The 5331-nt window shown below is 42.3% G+C and overlaps 1 long non-coding RNA gene across 1 annotated transcript; it reads left to right on the plus strand.

Annotated features, from left to right (window-relative positions):
- Positions 1–3775: 3775 nt before the first annotated feature.
- On the plus strand, positions 3776–4937 carry LOC125514292. Its single transcript, XR_007286339.1, has 3 exons — positions 3776–3953; positions 4069–4132; positions 4833–4937. It is a non-coding gene; the product is annotated as an uncharacterized LOC125514292 (long non-coding RNA).
- The last annotated feature ends 394 nt before the right edge of the window (positions 4938–5331 follow it).

Genomic DNA, 5331 nt, shown 5'->3' on the forward strand with positions numbered 1-5331 from the left:
TATGTGGACCCTGAGTCCGTATGATTATATTTGTAAGAGATAATTATTGTATATATGTAGCCGGTAGTGTCAGATAGATATACGAGAACTTGTTGTTCGACCAATCTCTCGGAGAAGGAGAGGTGGTCGATATCACTTCTCTCTGTATATATGCATATATGTTCATGACGATCTTTCTGTTTCCTTCGTTTGCTTAATTACTAGCTAGCTAGCGTGTCTAGTCCTCTCTATATACGTATGTATAGTACGTAGCGTCGATCAAGCACGGACATAACAGAGGACACTTCTCTCTATTAATTATAACTAGCTAACACAATATATGAAACACCTAAATTAACCCCCCAAAACCCCCAACCCCCCCCCCCCCCCCCCCCCCTTTTCAAAAAAAAAACAAAAACCCCAGCCACAGAAGTGCTGACGCGTGGATGCCTATTGGTCCCGGTTGGTGCCACCAACCGGGATCAAAGGGTCTCCTGGCTGGGCTCTACGCACTGCCCACGTGGAGGGCCTTTAGTCCCAATTCTGGACTGAACCGGGACTAAAGGGGGAGGTATTAGTACCGACACTTTAGTCCCGGTTCCTGAACCGGGACTAAAGGCCCTTACGAACCGGGACTATAGGCCCTTTTTCTACCAGTGCATTATTCTCAATACTTCAAGATACTTTGCTATGTGAAAACTGTAGTATCTTGTACCTACTGACTAAAATACTCTGGCTTTTAATACTTCAGTTTTTCTAGTGCTTCGCTACCAAACATAGCCTAGTTACACGAGAAAGAGGCCAGGCTGGAACAATAGTGACCGATTCACCTTAATCCGAGGTTAGTTTTTTGGCAATCTCAAACGAACGCTTTGCTAGCCGTCTCAATCTCAATCTCACTAGAACCCATCCAGCCACGACAATTTCCTACAGTCTCATGTGAAATCCTACAATCCCGTAGAAGATCCTCTGGGAAAATGTAAATGACTTTGTTTGCTCTGCTCAGGGAAGGCGTTAAGCGAGGCAGTTCACTCGGAGAGAATTTTGCCCCAGCAGAACCCATCCCAAAATAACCCAGCCGCATCCGCAACATGAAGAAATCGACATGATCGCACATGCTACATCATTCACTGGGGCACCACTAGATCAAGTGGCTGCGCCAGTCGAGATCGTTCGAAAAAGGGTGAGTTTGGTGCTTCCCGTGGATCCGTTTGGGCCTTCACTAGGATCCAAAGCCTCAAATTCATAGGTTTGGATCAAGAGTTTGGTGTTCCTCCAGGATACTGAATGGCATCTTTCCGAGAGAATCAGCCCGTGCGCTAAATTCATCAGTCAGATGGATATACATCCTCTACTCGGATCATTAGTCAGCCTCTTCCGAGAGATGGTTGAGTATCACCAAACTTTCCCTAATTAACTAACCCACACCAAAAACAGAAATCACGAACGTCTATCTCTAAGAATCCATCAGGATCTTTCCTTTGAGTAGATTCATGGGACTACAAATCGGTAAACAACCATAATACTTTTCCAGGAATGTTTAGTTAGATTCAATGGATTACCAGACTTGAGTCTGAAGATCCTGATGAATTCAGGGGCCAATGACGAGGTTATTTCCTACCGAGTAGGCCCATGCACGGTAACTAGAACCAAGGAAAGCCCATGGGGCCAGGCCCATTCACCAAGTAACAGAGTACTAGTCAGCATGGTGGGAGTTCATTCACTCGGCAGCCACCCATACAGAGATCCACCACTGTAAGGATACCCTCTATAAAGCAACACAAATTGTACAACATTTTGACTATGTGTTGTAAATTTTTCAGTAGATACACATATTATGGTTGTAGAGTTGTAGGTGGTAGTACATATGAAAAAAAAATAAACAGAGGAAAGGATAAAGAGACGTGCGAGAAACAGAGCCCCCGATCCTCTCATCTCTCCCAAATCGCCGCCATCCACGGCCTAATCTACCTCCTCCAAACCACCTCGCGGCCGGCCCTGCCCCTGCCCTCCTCCCACCTCGCAACCCTGGTGGCTGCCGGATTCGCCGCATCCCCGACCCACCCATGCCTACCACGTCCCGTCTCTCTCTCACCACGTGGCTCCTCCCTGCGCCACCTGCGGCGGCTGATTCAGGCGACGTCCGTTGAATCCTGCCACCGTGAAGCACAATTGAAGGTCCCCTCGCACCGCGCCGCCCTCCCATCTGGCTAGATCAAGTGGTCACAGCCACCAAAGCCCACCCTCGACCCTCCCCCCATGGCTAGGGTTTCAGGCGTCGGCTCGGGAGTCTGTGTCCATGTCGTCCTCCTTTCGTCCGGTGAGTGCATCCCCTCCCCTGGCTTCGTCCTCTCTTCTCCCCCTTTCTCTAACCTCTGCTTTTCTCTTCGCATGTAGGTGTGCAGGGAGGAACAACCAGCGGACGGACTTGCTGCTGCTCAGGACAAGAAGCCATGGAGCTTCTTCCTCCTCCTCTGGCATCAGGTGAGTTGGTCCACTCCTCCTTTGTGCTCTGGTTTGTGGCACATCAGGAACCATTGCTATGAATAGCAAAGAGTACTTCACTTGTACAGGTTCATGTTTACATGGTAGATTAATTAATGAGGCTTCAGTATAAAATGGAACATCCTACAATTATTATTATAGAATCAATATTCTGAACATTAGTTTCTAAACAGCATGTGTATCGTTCCTCTGCAGTTTCATGATTTTGATTTCAGAGCTGCCACTTACAGAAAACATAATAAGGTAATTAAGCCACATTCCAAAATATACTAGTTGTGTAAATCCTGAGTAATGGTGTGTGTGTGGTTCTGAAGCAGTCCTTAATTTTGTTCTGAAATTGGCATTTTCCACCCTTTCATGTTCTGAACAATAAAGATTCACCCACAAGGCTTTTTGAATTATGTTAGTTGTATGTCTTAAGAAAATTGTACAGACTTCAATTAAAGAAGTGTTGTGATTAGTCATGGTCAGTGCATATATATATTGTGTTGTCTGAAATGTCTGTAGCTTCAGAGGAACTGTAAGCATGTCTCTCCATCGTTTGTTAGCATTTTCATATTTAGGTCCTTCTGGCTGTCTATATATACTGTATAAGTAGTGATTTTGTCCGGACTAATTTATTTTTACCCAAACATGAATTCCCATGTTAACTAGCATGATGTGTTGAATAACTTATTTGGCCCCTTGACCACAACTGGTGTCTAACTAATATTTAAATTAAGTTTACGAGCACAAACTGGAACACTATTTCTACTCTATTATACTTTACTCATGCTTGGACCAAGATCTCATGAGGAAGCGGGAGAAGGGACACCAAAAATTGGTGCAGCTTCATGTTGCTCCAACAGATTTTGCACTGCATGCCGTCAAAAAATATGTATCTTTATCCCATTGGATATGTTCAACATTGAAAGCAATCAGAGAAAATGTTAATACTTATGCAACGATTTCTGCCATACACTAAGACGCCCATAATAGGCTCATGTAGTTTAAGTCTGTACCTGAACCACTCAAAGAAATGATAACAAAACTAATACTAATAGGTCAATGATCACCTTGAGATAATTTATGAATGTATTTCCATCTACTATGTATGCTAATAATTTGTTATGTATAACAAAGATTGCATGGAATTGAACTGTTGGTGACGGTGAGGTCGTCTTACTGGAAGTGACGGTCAGGTTGTCTAACTGGAAGTGAAACTGTTGGTGTTGTTCTGCATTCTGATAATGTTGATTGGCAGGGTGAGGGATCAGAAGATGGATGGCGGGGGCGTTTGAGTTGTATTGGCAGGGCCCTCATGTAGATGTTGGACGAGATGGCGCTTAGCCCCGAGCTCGCTGTCAGTCTCCAAGTACAGTTCGACGAGGTCTGTTGATTATTTTTCATCTTGGTCTTCTTGTTTCTTTCAGTCCATGAGCGCTGGACCACTAGCTCAAGAGCAAGGCCTTCTTCAAGGTACCAAACAGGTTGCCACCTCTCTTTCTTGTGCCACATATTCATCACTACACTGTACATATTCCAAGGGAACAATGATGAAATAACGTGATGTTGTTACATGTTGGTGTAACTGTACTGGTGCAGATCAGCTACAGATCTTTCATATCTTCTGTTGGATGCCATGATGACTTCTGTGCTTAATTATGAAGTAAGTTACTCGACAGCCCATTTGTTTTCCAAGTCGCTTCAGGGAATTGTTCTTTTGGGATCATATTTCTTTGCAAAAAGTAACATCAACTTGCTTAATGGCCACATATGGCAGTTGCTTCAACTTCTGGACAAGACACACAGACATGCAACTGTGTGACAACTTAAAGTCTTTTGGGGGATTTTGATAACAAAAGTAGAGCATTACCACTCAAAAGGATGACTAATTAATTAACCCATCCAATCCAAGCATCAGAAAAGTAGAGCATTACTGTTCAAAGGGATGACTAATTAATTAACCTCTTAATTTATTTTTATAGGAATTAACCAGATAGTATCTGCTTGAATAAGTTTGAAGTAGCTACTATTTATAAAATGTAGTGGCATGTAGAAATTGAGCAAGCGAAGCTGTGGTAGGTTATGCGCCATGCTTATTAGGATAAGGGTGTGAGATACTATTTTCCTCTTGCTAGTATAGTTTAAGTCTGTAACCTGAACCCCTCAAAAAGCGGTAAAAAAACTAATACTAACCGATCAATGATGATCTTGAGATAGGTTATGGATGTATTTCCATCTACTATGTATAACATAAATTGCATGGCCTTCAACCTTTGTAAGTGACTTATAACCTGCCTCTCTCACTACTTGCATGATGTCAGTTCATTGTGTGTTAACAATTCATTTTGTTATTTTCTTTGTAGATTCAATCAAAAGATATATGGATGATTCTATGGTTTGTGGCAAGTATACTGCAATGATGATGATGATGTTCCCGTTGATGATGATGATGATGTTCCCGTTGATGATGATGATGATGATGTTCCCGTTGATGATGATGATGATGATGATGATGGATGCCTTCAGTTTTAGTTTGTAGTGATGTTGTTCCTGTTGTATGATGTTCTTCGGTTAAGTTTTAGTTAATTCTAGTTGATGGATTATTGTCGGTTTAAGTTTCACTCTCAAGAAAATATTTAGATTATGGATCACATTGGGATGATGTTCCTCCTGTAATATCCACTATTGTAATCCAACAGTTTTATTCAATATATGATCTCTTCCTCTTGTGAGTATATTCTATTTTTTCCTCATTTGATATGCATAATTATCACCATTATACGGCGAATTAATTTAATAATAATATAATCACATTATATATGCACCAACACTTGAAGTTTTGCAAATTTTCTGTTGTCGAGC

The sequence above is a fragment of the Triticum urartu genome, chromosome 1 (genome assembly GCF_003073215.2).
Source record: "Triticum urartu cultivar G1812 chromosome 1, Tu2.1, whole genome shotgun sequence".
Taxonomy (NCBI): Eukaryota; Viridiplantae; Streptophyta; class Magnoliopsida; order Poales; family Poaceae; genus Triticum; species Triticum urartu.